This window comes from Palaemon carinicauda, chromosome 33, assembly GCF_036898095.1.
Source record: "Palaemon carinicauda isolate YSFRI2023 chromosome 33, ASM3689809v2, whole genome shotgun sequence".
Lineage (NCBI taxonomy): Eukaryota > Metazoa > Arthropoda > Malacostraca > Decapoda > Palaemonidae > Palaemon > Palaemon carinicauda.
The window spans coordinates 73,458,394-73,476,333 of NC_090757.1; positions in this window are offsets into that span (position 1 = coordinate 73,458,394).

The following is a 17,940-nucleotide window of genomic DNA, read 5'->3' on the forward strand; positions in this document are numbered from 1 at the left end:
CTCTCTCTCTTCCCATCATCAACTCTTTCTTAGAGGTGTGGGAAACTGGTGATGCTTTTAAATGTTTGCGTCGGACAAGCGTGTGTGTTTGTATGAGACAACATTGGTCTACTTTTTTGAAAAAAAAAAAAAAGAAATTATTATAGAAAGATATCAGAGCGATGAAAAAAATCGAAAAAAAAAAGAAATGCGTTAATGTCTGAGTGAGGAAGAGGGCGTCAAGAGGGGAAATAATTTAAGCTTAGTCCTGTAGTCTAATGATAACAAATTATGCATGTGGGTTATGAATTCAAAGTTATTATATGATTTTGCTTATGTCGTTTTGTGTATAAAGCAAAAGTTAGTGTCGTGGTTTCGAAACTTGCAATAAATTATTATAAGCCGAAGCTTAGATTATATTCAACGTTGCCTATATTGGACAAAAAGACGTGGACGAAGTGTCGCCGAACGAAGTGACATAGGAAAAAAAGACCACCCACTATATAGGTCTAATCTCTAGAGGGGTTTATCCAGGGAGAAGAAATAATGATAGATAAATAATTAGATAATCCGGGTGGTGTGTTATCCTCGCTCTTAGATATATATATATATATATATATATATATATATATATATATATATATATATATATATATATATATATATATATATATATATATATATGTGTGTGTGTGTGTGTGTGTGTGTGTGTGTGTGTGTAAAGAGTAGCATAAAAAACTGTCAATAGTATTATATTACTTAGCAAAGCCTAAACACAATGAGTATTGAAATCAAAAGCGCAGAACATCAAAATGATTGCAGAATAAACAAAGCAATGACAAGTGAATAGAAAATTGATGCAAAAGAATTCAAAGGAAATACACAATAAATTCAGTCATATCAATTCATGGCTCATTTCCAAAACATTTCAAATAAAAAACACATTTAGAAATGCTGTAAAAACAGCAAAATAGCTTGTGGAATCTTCCTTAAATTATAAAGAGCGAGTGTCTGGTTCTAGATATATAGATATGAATATATATATATATATATATGTATATATATATATATATATATATATATATATATATATATATATATATATATATAGGTAGATAGATAGAGAGATATTTCTTTCCGGTCACGCTCAGCTCTCTCTGTCTCTCGGGTAGTGAGGAGAGGGAGTAATCTTATCCTGGTGAGAGGGGGCTGCATGAGCGTTAGTGTACATATGTACCTAATATTTAGCTGTCATTTCTGACGGGCCTCGTACACTAGTAAATATATAACAACGCAAAATATGACAGGCAGCGAAAAAGGTCAATACAATTATCCTAAAATCTCTTTTGCATAATTGAATCCTGGCATTAGCCTCTCGCAAATTCTTGATGGAAGAGTTGCAATTTTAATTCTGAATGGCAACCTGACTGAGGGAAAACCTCAGCCAGGGAAATAGCAATTCTATCTGAGTTTTGCTGGTTGTTTACGATAACGAATGTGAAATGCGAAATATGCTCGAACTAACCTGAAAGTGATTGGGAAAGATTCCGAGATATTCAGTGCATCTTCTCAAGGCAAAAGCTGCAGGTTATGCAGCTGCACCTGCAGTAGAGGATGAGGTTGAACCTTGTTAATAGGGCTTTTGCATATCTATCTATCTCTACCTTTCTATATCTATCTATCTATCTCACCTATCTATCTATCTATCTACATATCTATCTCTATCTATCTATCTCACCTATCTATCTATCTATCTACATATCTATCTCTATCTATCTTTGTATATATCTATCTATCTATCTATCTGTGCATCTATCTATTTATTTATTTATCCATCTCTACCTATCTATCTATCTATCTATCTTTGCATATATCTATCTATCTAATTATTGCTATCTAACTATCTGTCTATCTCTACATCTATCTATCTATCTATCTATATATCTATCTTTGTATATATCTATCCTTGCTATTATAGTATGCTATCTACCGTCGAATTTCTATTATAGTATGCTATCTACCGTCGAGTTTCTACTATAGTATGGTATCTACCACAAAGTATGTTATCTACCGTCAATATTAATCCTCCTGTTTGATGAGGATTATCAAACAGATTACTTACCACCAGTATGTTATCCTCATTGGACTTTAATTATAGTTTAATAATATTTATTGGCTGGACAACATGGGTGCATAATTATAAGCAGTTTGTAGGGAAACTTTTTTTTTTTTTTTACAAATTATTCAAAGCTCATCATACAACAATGTTATAAGTTAATCAAATGAAAAATCAAATATTACAAAACTGAAAGAAAATAATCTATGAAAAATATTCAATCAAAAATTTATTCTACTACTGCTTGTAAACATATCTTACATCATTCAAGAAAGCAGGAAATACATCTTCGCCTTTTCTCAGAACTTTCCAATTGAAACCACCACACTACACACTTCCAGACACATTAAACCAATCAGTGACAGTATTAGGTGATTTTCCAGTTAATTGTAAAGTAGTGTTAATTGGGGTCTCATAAACAAAATAATGACCAATTCCAAAATTTCAGAAAGGGGTGGTAGATAGCAAAATCGGCGGTAGATAGCAAAATCGGCGGTAGATAGCATACTATAATAGCACCTATCTATCTATCTATCTCTATCTATCTATTTATCTATCTATCATTCTATTCTTGCATCTATCTATCTATCTTTACCTATCTATCTATCTATTTCTACATATATCTATCTATCTATCTATTTGTGTATCCATATATCTACTTATCTATCTATCTGAGCATATATCTATCTACCTAGCTAGCTAGCTAACTAGCTATATATCTATCTATCTATCTATCTATCTATCCATCTTTGCATCTACCTATCTATCTGTCTATCAATATGTGAGTTTTTATCTATCTTTTTATATATCAATCTATCTCTCTATCTATCTATCTCAGTTGTGTATATCTCTCTATCTATCTTTACCTATCCATCTATCTATCTACCTGTGTATCTCTCTATCTATCTATCTTTTTCTATAACTATCTACCTATCTATCTATCTATCTTTACCTATCTATCTATCTATTTCTATATATCTATCTATCTATCTATACCTATCTCTATCTATCTGTGCATTTATCTATCTATCTACCTATCTGTCTATATCTATCTATCTATCTATATATCAATATTTCTATCTATCTATCTATCTATCTTTGTAACTATCTATCTATCTATCTATTGATATGTGTATCTATCTTTATCTATCTATCTGTCTATCTATCTATTTTTATATCTATCTGTCTATCTATCTATCTCTAACTATTTACCTATCTATCTATCTCTATCTATCTATAAATCTGTGCTTCTTTCCATCTACCTATCTCTCTCTCTCTCTCTCTCTCTCTCTCTCTCTATATATATATATATATATATATATATATATATATATATATATATATATCTATATTTATCTATCTATCTGTGTATCTATCTACCTATCTATCTATCTATATATATATATATATATATATATATATATATATATCTTCCTACCTATATATCTATTTATCTATCTATCTATGTATATATCTATCTTTCTCTACCTATCTGTCTATCTATGTATCTGTGCATCTATCTATCTATCTATCTATTTATCTGTCTATCTCTCTATCTATCTATCCATCTATACATCTATCTATATATCTCTATCTGTCCATATATCTGGCTTTGTATCTATCTATCTATCTATCTCTACATATCTTTCTATCTATCTATCCATCTATAAATCTGTGCATATATCTATCTATCTATCTATAGAACTCTTCCTATCTATCCATCTATCTCTAACTATCTATCAATCCATCTATCTCTACCTATCTATTTATCCATCTATCTGTGCATCTATATATCTATCTATCTATCTATCTCTACTTATCTACCTAAATATCTATCTATCTATCTATGTATCAATATATCTATCTCTACCTTTCTATCTATCTATCTAACACTACCTATCTATATATCTATCTATCTATATATATATCTATCTATCTGTGTATCTATCTGTATATGTATCTATCTGCCCATTTATCTATATCTATCTTTCTATCTATCTATCTCTACCTCTATCCATCTATCTACATATCTATCTCTTCTATCTATCTCTACCTATCTATCTATCTATCTATCTCTACCTCTATCCATCTATCTACATATCTATCTCTTCTATCTATCTCTACCTATCTATCTATCTATCTATCTTTGTATATTTCTATCTATATCTATTTATCTATCTATCTCTACCTATCTATCTATCTATCTCTATCTATCTGTCTAAATATCTCTATATATCTTTCTATCTATCTACATATATATCCCTACCTATCAATCTATCTATCTCTGACTATCTATCTTAATATATCTATCTCTCTGTGTATCTATCTATCTATCTATCAATCTATCTCTCTCTCTCTCTCTCTCTCTCTCTCTCTCTCTCTCTCTCTCTCTCTCTATATATATATATATATATATATATATATATATATATATATATATCTACCCATCTATCTATCTATCTATCTATGCCTCTATCTATCTATATACCTATCCATCTATCTATCTCTATCTATCTATTTATCTATCTATCTATCTATTTTTGTATATATCTATCTATTTATATCTACCTATCTATATATCTATCTGTCTATCTATCTTAGCATCTATCTATCTATCTCTCTATCTATCTATCTATATACCTGTGTCTCAGCCGATATATTTTAATGATTTTATTTTTAACTGAAGTGATAATGAACATTTTAACAAAGATATAGACTTGCTCTCATATGAATAATATCTTAATTGATTTGAAATTAATAATAATAATAATAATAATAATAATAATAATAATAATAATAACTGAAATTGTAGGGATAATAATGAAAAAAAGTAATAATAATAATAATAATAATAATAATAATAATAATAATAATATTAATAATTACTTGATACGCTATATAAAATCATTATAAGAAAGAATCTAGCTATTGACTGAATACTTATCATTATGGATTTATATATTATTATTTTTTTTACGAAAACGGCAATATATATGTGTGGGAGAGTGTCGTATATATTATATATATACCACACGCACACACACGTATATATTGACCACTGATATCGCGATGATGAAAGCATCAGGTGTTCCAAGTCGGTCCACCAATCCAAGTCCTGAACATACCCAACGCTGCTTAACTCCGCTGATCGGACGAGAACGACGATTCCGTATGGCTACCAGTGTCCCAAGAAATTTTGACTTGGAACTTCTATTCATATCTTATTTTTTTCTTCCTTGCCGAAAAAAGAAAGAAATTGCATTTCAATTTGATGATGATGATTATTATTATTATTATTATTATTATTATTATTATTATTATTATTATTATTATTAATTGGATTTCATTAAAGGGCCGAAACACAGACAATATGAATTCATATTATGTTACAAATGTATATGAAACGTGCGTACAATTGAATAATATATACCTATCTATCTAAATATCTCTATGTATCTATATATCTATCTATCTATTTATTTATCTTTGTATCTATCCAACTATCTATCTATCTGTATCTATCTATCTATCTATCTATCTATATCACAGGGGAAAAAATGGGAAAGGTGACTGGTATGGCGACGGAGAAAAAGGCCCCGGTGGGGAGACTCCTCTGTAGGTCCACGAAAAGGAAATTTGTTAATAGACAGTCTATCGAGTAAAAGAGAAAGTTTTATAACAGCGAGTTCCAGGGAAGTGGGAGATCGTGAGAACGAATGAAAAGTGATTTAGTCGGAGGCAGAAAAAGCGCGTAAACTATCCCGAGCAAAAGGTTAAGCAGGAGAGAGAGAGAGAGAGAGAGAGAGAGAGAGAGAGAGAGAGAGAGAGAGAGAGAGAGAGTGCTAGCTGATGGGGGAGGGAGCTAGAAAATAGTCGGAAGGAATCGTAATCGTAATAGTAATAGAATGTATTATTTAAAAGACAGAGTTAATTATTAGAGTAAAGAAAGGTTAGGTTTCGAAAGGAATAAATGACTTCCTCGCGCAGAAACCATCAAAATAATTTCATGATATATCGATATTTTAAATTTCTATGCGATTCTTAAATTATAAAAGCCTCAAAATTCAAATTTCATTCCAAAACTAATGTGAATTATACACTTATCAAAATAATATATCTTTACTAAAGGATTTAATTATTTCTATATAGGATAACTAATTTTATAAGCAATTTTGTCTTTGAAATCGAGGAGATAATTTGGTTCTGTGGGAGGTGCTCGGAGTGAGAGAAGCGGCTACATGAAAGGAACAGAGGAAAACCTAAGTGATTCAATTATCCATAAACAATTTAAATACGCTAATAAAGGAATAAAATCAGTTGGATCAAAGCCTCAGATAAAGAAATAAGGAAAAGGGCCAAACTAGAAAGCAAGATTAGAAAATGGCTTAATAAGCGAGTTTTCATAAGTCGGTTAACCGCCAGCTCGAATTGAATAGGTCTAAAGGACTGTGTCTTTTCTTGCCTCCTCCTTTGGTTGGAGATTATTCCTCAAGTGCGGAGATGTCAAAGCATAAAAACACCGTCATGTTTTTCTTTTAACTGCTTTATGTTTTAACTGTTTTATTGTAGGCCTATATGACATTACAGCATTTACATCTATTTGTTTTAAGCATTGCATTGTAGTTCTATATGACATTAGAGATTCTGCATCTATGTTTTAAGCGTTGCATCTTGGGCCTATATGACATTAACAGCTTATGTATCTATGTGTTTTAAGCGTTGCATTGTAGGTCTATGTGACTTTTTTCCATAGGAAAAAACTATTTTCAGTGGTTACTTTTCATAAATGAAAATTACCAGTTTTATTATTTTCATATTTAAGAGTTTTAATGAAAATTCATCATATATATCATCCTCATCTCCTCCTACACCTATTGACGCAAAGGGCCCCGGTTACATTTTGCCAGCGGTCTCTATCTTGAGCTTTTAAATCAATACTCCTCCATTCATCATCTACTTCATACATCACATTCTGTAAAATGAAAGTGTCCAAAGAATTGTATCAAACATGGTTTATAAATATTGTTTGAACTTAGACCGTCATAGTTACGAACAAACAACAGTTATAGTGAAATCTTGGAAATTATTTGTGACTGTTCGATGGATATTCTAGGCTGGATATTCAAGTTAAGGAATGGAAATATTCATAGGCCTAACAAATAAGGTGTAATGAAGTTGAGGGTGAAAAGTCTTGTATCTTTAAAGAATATCTCAGTGACTTAGTGTTCAGACTAAATTTCTGACCCTTGAAAGGTCGACATGATACTGTTCTTGTAAATAATATTTTTTAATCGTTTTAGACTTCTTGCAACACACCAGGGAACCCGCTGCCTCCGAATAAGGTATTGCTGAGCCATAATTGAAAAAAAAAAGATTCTTAGCAGTTATGCTCTCATTGCAAAGCGTAGAGTAGACTATAGATTGGCTCAGCTATTCAAGTAACTCTGTTTCTTTCAACTTTATTATTCCCATTGTACAGCAGGGTCGGCCGCTCGAGTCAACTCTCTCCATCTATTTATATTCTCTTCATCTTATGTACAGTACATTAACACCAAATCTTTAATCAATGATTTTAAAGATAAACTTTTTTTCAAATCAAATTTGGAAAAAAAATATTGTTATTTAGTCATGGCCTTTAAAAGAATAATGGAGAGATTAATATTGTGTTAACTCGAAAATTAGGCAAAGAAAAGATGAGCTTTAGCCAGAGAGGGATCCAATGTAGTACTATCTTGCCATCACAGTACCAAACAACTCTGGCAGTAGTATCTCCCCGGGTGCCTCTCCTTGCCCATCATATTACTGATTTATTTGATAAAAAAAAAAAAAAATATATATCTAAAATTCATAGGTAGCTGTAATAATAATTAGCAGTAAAGGCAACTAAATTCTTAATCATCAACCGATATAAGAAATTAAGGAATTTATTAACAAATCTATAAACTTTGCATAAAATGTTTGAGTCTTTTAAATTGGAAAATATTTTTCGACCAGTAATGGCAGTGATGTCTGTAGCTTCCTGGATAACCTGAAGTAAAGAGACTCGGGTTTTCCGGGAGTCCTGGTTCGGGTCTAATGATAACAAATTATGCATGTGGGTTATGAATTCAAAGTTATTATATGATTTTGCTTATGTCGTTTTGTGTATAAAGCAAAAGTTAGTGTCATGGTTTCGAAACTTGCAATAAATTATTATAATCCGAAGCTTAGATTATATTCAACGTTGCCTATATTGGACAAAAAGACGTGGACGAAGTGTCGCCGAACGAAGTGACATAGGAAAAAAAGACCAACCACCATAGAGGTCTAATCTCTAGAGGGGTTTATCCAGGGAGAAGAAATAATGATAGATAAATAATTAAATAATCCGGGTGGTGTGTTACCCTTGCTCTTAGATATGTATATATATATATATATATATATATATATATATATATATATATATATATATATATATATATATATGTGTGTGTGTGTGTGTGTGTGTGTGTGTGTGTGTGTGTGTAAAGAGTAGCATAAAAAACTGTCAATAGTGTTATATTACTTAGCAAAGCCTAAACACAATGAGTATTGAAATCAAAAGCGCAGAACATTGAAATGATTGCAGAATAAACAAAACAATGACAAGTGAATAGAAAATTGATGCAAAAGAATTCAAAAGAAATACACAATAAATTCTGGCATATCAATTTATGACTCATTTCCAAAAAATTTCAAATAAAAAACACATTTAGAAATGCAATAAAAACAGCAAAATAGTTTAGGGAATCTTCCTTAGATAATAAAAAGCGAGTGTCTGGTTTTAGATATATAGATATGAATATATATATATATATATATATATATATATATATATATATATATATATATATATATATATATATATATATATATATATAGGTAGGTATATAGATAGAGAGATATTTCTCTCCGGTCACGCTCAGCTCTCTCCGTCTCTCGGGTAGTGAGGAGAGGGAGTAATATCCTGGTGAGAGGGGGCTGCATGAGCGTTAGTGTACATATGTACCTAATATTTAGCTGTCATTTCTGACGGGCCTCGTACACTAGTAAATATATAACAACGCAAAATATCGCAGGCAGCGAAAAATGTCAATACAATTATCCTGAAAGCTCTTTTGCATAATTGAATCCTGGCATTAGCCTTTCGCAAATTCTTGATAATGGCGTATCATATTACTTGATGGAAGAGTTGCAATTTTAATTCTGAATGGCAACCTGACTGAGGGAAAACCTCAGCGAGGGAAATAGCAATTCTATCTGAGTTTTGCTGGTTGTTTACGATAACGAATGGGAAATGCGAAATATGTTCGAACTAACTTGAAAGTAATTGGGAAAGATTCCGAGATATTCAGTGCATCTTCCCAAGGCAAAAGCTGCAGGTTATTGCAGCTGCGCCTACAGTAGAGGATGAGGTTGAACCCTGTTGATAGGGCTTTTGCATAAGAACTGGGGTTCAAAAATCAACTATGAAATATTCTTTACTGGGAAGGCTGTGGCTTTCAAGACCAGGGTTTGAGAACGTTGCTCCTTTTACCGCATACAATATTGCACACTTTAAAAACCAAGTGATGAGCTTTCTTTTCACTTTTTTAAAGGGAATCCAAATAACTTCTTAATTTAAACAGTGGGTAATCCATTGTAACTTCCAATTCTTATATATATATATATATATATATATATATATATATATATATATATATATATATATATATATATATATATATATATATATATATATATTTATATATAAGTATATACATATATATATATATATATATATATATATATATATATATATATATATATATATATATATATACAGTATATATATATGATTAAGAGATTTCGCTTTAAATAATTCTTTACACAAACTACAATGGACTCCTGCCTGTAGGAATGTATTAAACATAATTGTTGTGTGCACATGATTGTAGAATAATCTTTTCTAAGTTGAAAATAGTAAATGATATTTGAAGGTATCATTCATAACAAGGACTAAGAATAATGACTTTTAGTTTCCTTATTTCCTTTCCTCACTGGGCTACTTTCTCCATTTGGAGCCCTCGGCCTTGTAGCATTTTGCTTTTCCAACTAGGTTTGTAGCTTAGCAAGTAATAATGATAAAAAAAAAAAAAAATAATAATAATAATAATAATAATAATAATAATAATAATAATGATAGTAATAGTAGCAGTATTCATCATCATCATATATATGATAATAATAATAATAATAATAATAATAATAATAATAATAATAATAATAATAATAATAATAATGGTAATAAGGTAATCGCTCACGAGTAGGAATGTCATCTTAGTAGTCACTTTCATTTGTTTAGGGTTGTGAGAACATAAACTAGGAAGCTTCATTCCTTTTTTTTTATCCGCAGAAAATAATCTTTTCGGACTCACAAATAATGTAGGCACCTTACAACATTCTGAACTTATGGTCATGGCATTTGTAAGCTGCCCTTTATTTTTATGCCATATTTTTCAATGACGTTTCATATCCGATTAAATTAGAAACATCAGGGGCAATTCATGTCAGTAATATGACTATGCCCATTAAATATTTTAGTATTCTCGATTAATGTCACAGATTTTTAATTGATAAATTGTTAGAATATTTACTATATGAAGGGTAAATGTTTCTCTATAAACTACCACAATTTTAATCACAATTAAACTAATGATAAGAGAGATAAAATCTGTTAACGATTTCTTAATAAAGTTTTGTAAACGTATATGACTCGAGGCTCATTAGTGATCGTGAGAAGAAGCTTCAAAGACAAATGAAAAACCTTAAAGTTTTTGCAAAAGGAAACATTTGTAATCGAACGAGAGCACAATATAGGTTAAGACTTTTAAACTGAAGACAGTTAGATGTCGTAATGTCTTTCGAGATCTAATTTTCACAAAAGAAATTATAATTATGTCTTCGCTTGTTATTCACCTTTTAACTGTATACAAACTAAGAAAAGAATAAAGATAATTTACTAAGCGAAATTTCGTTAGAGAAAACATTAATCTTTATCGACTTCTTTCATATTCATGTGATGTAATGGAATATTTTGCTTTGAAACGCTTAAGAATAAAATTTCCTTTTAGCAAAATTTACTTTGAACAAAATCTGCCTTGAAAAGAAAATTATTTTGAACAAAATTTAGTTTGAACAAAATTAGTTGGGTAATAGTAACCATATTTACATTATCTAATCAACAAACATAATTTTATAAAAAAAAAATCGTGTTTATCTGGTAGGCATCTTGATAAGTTAAAAAATATCAAATATGAAAAGGAAAGCAACATAACAAAATAACATAAATAACAGATCATGCAACGTAACAGTAACGATCAATCTAATTAAGTTTTATTGTTCTTGCTACTTGAGGGAAAGGTTTTTCTTGATTAACCATTCATTTAGGCCCATTATTATTACCTGTGACTCTAATAAGTAATAAAGGTAAAATACTGCACCAACTTTATCAGGCATCTTCTCAATAGCGCTTAAGTCTTATACAAAGTTTATTCTTCCAAATATTTAGCATGACTTGATAAAGAACAAATAATCACGTTTATGCAAATAGGAAAAATAGTGTTTTTGTGCTTAAGAAGCAAACAGGGAAGGACTTCATCTCTTCTTTGCCCTATTCAATAAAGTAAGCGAATTGAAAATATGGCAACTTAATGGCCTTCTGGCTAGTATATTGGTGACGTATTCGCCCAGCATTCGCATGGCAGAAGATCGATCCTCACCTGGATCCATGAGTTTGAGGTGTTTACTGGGGAGGCCATTGCTGTGGTTGGGCACCACAGGGGGAGGTTGGACTTGCCCGGCTGACGTTCTGGTGAGCATCTATTCTGATGAAACTAGAGCTGAAACCAGACACCCTTAACCTTTACTTTATAAATAGTCACGTCCTAAGGCCATCTTGTAGTATAAGTTGTCTTGCTATCAATTAGAGCAGAATTTTAATGATTCAAGTATTTATGAAGCGATAGGAATATGTTGTTTGCTTATAGCGGTCAGCCTATCCTTATTAGCAAGGAAACTCTACGAACATAGACAAAGTCTAAAGTTATACTGTGTTGGAGCTTTGAATTGTGTCCGCATGTTGTTATTGAAGGAATTCCCAGAATACAAAAAATGAAGAGAAATTGAAATGTCTTAGATATTAGAAATATAAACCTAAATATTCAATCACGCACATCTTCCTAATCAGGTAGTTGAATTGGTGGAATTTCTAAAGTTCAAACTTGAGCAAATGTTTTTATTTTGAACAAGCTGATCTTAGTCTCTTTTTATAATTCATTTGTGAAAGGGTTGTTTTAATAAAATTATTGTTCTTAAAATATTCTGTTTTAATTTTTCATTACTTCTTTCATAGTTTATTTGTTTCCTTATTTCCTTTCTTCCCAGGGCTATTTTTTCCCTGTTGGAACCCTTGGCCTTATAGCATCCTGCCTTTCCAACTATGTTATAATAATGTTAATAAAAACAATAACAGTAAATATAATAATAATAATAACTAGCTGCAACTCGGGACGGATATTGTTTAGCAGTATATTTAAGAAGGCTACACGATTGCTGTGTCTTTTCAATTGTAGATATTACCATGAAGTTTGGCAGGAACAGAGAAGTGTTTCACATCAATCCTTGAATTTTGATTTGGATATATGAATTATTCTATGCACAATTTACTCCACTGAGAGAGAGAGAGAGAGAGAGAGAGAGAGAGAGAGAGAGAGAGAGAGAGAGAGAGAGAGAGAGAGAGAGACCTTACATTGGGGTTTATATTAGCACTGAAAGATTGATTCGGTTGCCTGGCGTCACAACTACAAAGGTCATTGACACTAAGCGGCGTCATAACTGTCAGGGTCACTGACATTATTTTGTAAAATTATGAGAAATTAGACATCAATGAATTTTCAAACAATTATTTTAGAAACTAGAATTACTTTCACAATAAAAAACTAAATCATTTTTCTAAATGATTCCCAATTGTTATTTTAATGAATATTTTATTATATCAAATTGAAAACCACATTTTCCATTAGAATTCTTCAATTCCGCCTTGTCTCCAAACCAGTTCTTCAAGATTTCCTTTGGAACTGCGAGAGAAATTCGTTTGGAAGTGGTTGATACAAGATTTCCTTCCCTTCTTTGAACAAATAATTTCGTACAACCTTTAATTCATAGAAGTTAATATTTATGGATATAATCAATATTATTTTTATCTATAGTAAAATATTCAGTCATCAAATCTTTTGATAAAATAAAGGATTAATATCTACGGACATGAGATGCATAACATAATCCATATTATTTGATAGAAATCTTTATTTTTATAACACCTGCAAATAATACAAAGTAATACAAAAAAGCTTCTAAAACGTCTAATTAATACAATTAAGAAAATAGCAAATTATTAATTCCAACGAGTCCTCATTATTGTTCCCAGAAAGGATTTTGTCTCTGTATTGAAAAACTTATTTTCATTGGTCTTCGCATATTTCAATGGCTTTCATTTGAAATGTACAGTATTATAAAAGTCTACTTTTTCTTTTTTTTTTCTTTTTTTTGCTGACAGCATTAAGTATGAAAATAGCTTTTTAATACAAAGAAATTTCATCTAAAAGTCTTGAGTGACAACAAACTAATATAAATGAAACAATCAATAACTGAATTTCGTTCGAATCGTTTCGGGATGTGAACTTCTTTATGAGTGAGATTGATGGTCTTATGAGAGCCCAGACTCTTGCTAAAGCCAATGTTCACATGCAAAGGAGAAAACCCAATATCAGCAGTTTAAAGGTTTAAAGGCTGCTCATGTATACCAGGGACAAGGGACAGTGACATTGCCCTATCGAGCAGGACAAAGCCGTAGAGACTGATTATATATATATATATATATATATATATATATATATATATATATATATATATATATATATATATATATATATATATATATATAATATATATATATATATATATATATTATTATTATTATTATTATTATTACTATCCAAGCTACAACCCTAATTGGAAAAGCAAAATGCTATAAGCCCAGGGGCTCCAATAGGGAAAAATAGCCCAGTGAGGAAAGGAAATAAGGAAATAAATAACTGAAGAGAACAAATTAACAGTAAATCATTCTAAAAAAAGTAACAACGTCATAACAGATATGTCATATATAAACTATTAACAACTTCAAAAACAAATATGTCATATATAAACTATAAAAAGACTCATGTCCGCCTGGTCAACAAAAAAGCATTTGCTCCAACTTTGAACTTTTGAAGTTCTACTGATTCAACAACCCGATTAGGAAGATCATTCCACAACTTGGTAACAGCTGGAATAAAACTTCTAGAGTACTGCGTGGTATTGAGTCTTATGATGGAAAAGGCCTGGCTATTAGAATTAACTGCCAGCCTAGTATTACGAACAGGATAGAATTGTCCAGGGAGATCTGAATGTAAAGGATGGTCAGAGTTATGAAAAATCTTATGCAACATGCATAATGAACTAATTGAACGACGGTGCCAGAGATTAATATCTAGATCAGGAATAAGAAATTTAATAGACCGTAAGTTTCTGTCCAACAAATTAAGATGAGAATCAGCAGCTGAAGACCAGACAGGAGAACAATACTCAAAACAAGGTAGAATAAAAGAATTAAAACACTTCTTAAGAATAGATTGATCACCGAATATCTTAAAAGACTTTCTCAACAAGCCAATTTTTTGTGCAATTGAAGAAGACACAGACCTTATATGTTTCTCAAAAGTAAATTTGCTGTCGAGAATCACACCTAAAATTTTGAAAGAGTCATACAAATTTAAAGAAACATTATCAATACTGAGATCCGGATGTTGAGGAGCCACCGTCCTTGACCTACTTACAATCATACTTTGAGTTTTGTTAGGATTCAACTTCATACCCCATAACTTGCACCATACACTAATTTTAGCTAGATCTCTATTAAGGGATTCACCAACCCCAGGTCTACATTCAGGGGATGGAATTGATGCAAAGAGAGTAGCATCATCTGCATATGCAACAAGCTTATTTTCTAGGCCAAACCACATGTCATGTGTATATAGTATGAAAAGTAATGGGCCAAGAACACTACCCTGTGGAACACCGGATATCACATTCCTATACTCACTATGGTGCCCATCAACAACTACTCTTTGAGATCTACTACTTAGAAAATCAATAATAATGCTAAGAAACGACCCACCCACTCCCAACTGTTTCAGTTTGAAAACAAGGGCCTCATGATTAACACGGTCAAAGGCAGCACTAAAATCAAGGCCAATCATACGAACTTCACGACCACAATCAAGGGATTTCTGTACTGCATTGGAGATTGTAAGAAGGGCATCACATGCTCCAAGGCCTTTACGAAAACCAAATTGCAAACTAGGGAATAGATGATTACCTTCAGCAAACCTATTAAGACGTTTTGCCAGAAGACGTTCAAAAACTTTAGATAATATGGGAGTTATTGAAATTGGGCGGTAATCAGTGGGACTTGAGCTACCACAAACACATTTACATAGAGGAGTAACATTACCAATTCTCCAACAAGTGCTAAAAGCTCCTCTTCTTGCTAACTTGCGCAAAATAACAGATAACTTTGGAGCTAAGAAATCTGCGGTCTTTATAAAAAACAAAGGAAAAATACCATTTGGGTCTACACCTCCATAAGCATCAAGGTCCATCAACAGAGCTTTAATCTCACGAGATCGAAAAGCTAAACTAGTTAGTTTAGCCTCAGGAAAACAGGAATGAGGAAGTTCAAGTTTTTCATTACTCTGTTTACTGTCAAAAACATCAGCCAAAAGGGTTGCCTTTTCCTTTGGACAGTGAGTGACTGAGCCATCTGGTTTAAGTAAAGGAGGAACTGCTGCATCTACACCAAAGAGTGCAGATTTAAGGGTAGACCACCATTTATGTTCCTGAGTTGTACCAGAGAGGGTTTCTTTTATGATTAAATTGTACTCCTTTTCAGTTGAGGCATAAACTCTCTGAGCAAAAGCTCGAAGCTGAGTATAGTTGTTCCAGGTCAAATCTGATCTGTTACCCTTCCAAAGGTGATAGGCCTCCTGCTTCTCCAAATAAGCACGTCTACAATCATCATTGAACCACGGTTTGTCCTTCATTCGGTACCTTAGCACACGAGAAGGGATACGCCTATCAATTATGTTGACTAGATTCTCATTCAAAGAGACAACAGGATCTACACTATTATATAATTGTGACCAATTCAAGCACAAAAGATCATGCAAAATCCCATTCCAGTCTGCTTGGGATTTCATATAAATTTTACAGGAATATGATATATCAGGGACAGGCTGCTCAGTCTTCACTAATAATGAAATCAAGGCATGATCAGAAGTCCCGACTGGAGAATCAACCTTACTAGTTATAACGCCAGGGGAGTCAGTGTATACGAGGTCCAAGCAATTACCAGACCTGTGAGTAGCTTCATTTATGATTTGCTCACAGCCTGATTCAGAGGCAAAGTCTAAAGCTCTTAAGCCATGGCGATCGGTAGGAGAGATAGAACTTAACCACTCCCTATGGTGAGCATTAAAATCACCAACAAAGACAAAAGAAGCCTTTCTATCATCTTCTTGTATCTTAGCCATAATGGTAAGAAGACAATCGAAGATAGAATCATCCATGTCTGGATTCCGGTAGATCGAACACAAATAAAAGTTGTTATGCCTGCCACAAACTTTTATTACCTGAATCTCATGACATCCACATTGATAGCAGGACTTATGAGAAGCAGGGTACTCGGTCTTAATATACACCGCCATTCCCCTGGCCCTAGGAATGGCATCACGTTTCAGCATTATTGGCTTCTTAAAACCAGTTATAAGGAGCTCAGATGAGTGCCTCATATTAGAAACCAAAGTTTCTGAGCACAAAAGAATATCATACTGTCTGGACGCAACTGTAAGGTCTTGGATATTTGCATGAAGACCACGAATATTACAATACAGAAGACGACATTGACGAAATCTAGGACGTACTGGTCCCGGATTTTGCTCAATGTCTCCAGACAGCATAAGAATTAATAGAAATAAGAAAGAGACATCATACTTAAAAACTAGATTAACAAGAATTATAACAAAAACAATATGTACAGAATAATAAAAAAAGTGATTGATGATACCCATAGACTATAGTAAAAAGTCGGAAAAACTGGTCAACATGGAGGAGCCGATACACCATGCAAGGCTAAATACCCTCCAGGATAGCCACTTCAACTGAAGGGAGGACAGTAAGGATGGTTTTGAGAAGAAAAAATCAGAAAAAGGAAAAGACAACCTCTTGACAAACCACCAGGCATCCATGGCCCTTCTATTAAGCCTGCCCAACACACCATTTCAAAAAAACAAGAGGAAGAAAAAAAATAAGATAGAATAGAGTGCCCGAGTGTACCCTCAAGCAAGAGAACTCTAACCCAAGGCAGTGGAAGACCATGGTACAGAGGCTATGGCACTACCCAAGACTAGAGAACAATGGTTTAATTTTGGAGTGTCCTTCTCCTAGAACAGCTGCTTACCATAGCTAAAGAGTCTCTTCTACCCTTACCAAGAGGAAAGTACACTGAACAAATTGCAGTACAGTAATTAACCCCTTGGGTGAAGAAGTGTTGTATCTCATTGTTGTCAGATGTATGAGGAAAGACGAGAATATGTAAAGAATAGGCCAGACTATTCTGTGTAAGTGTAGGCAAAGAAAAAATAAGCCGTGACTAGAAAGAGGGATCCAATGCATTACTGTCTGGCCAGTCA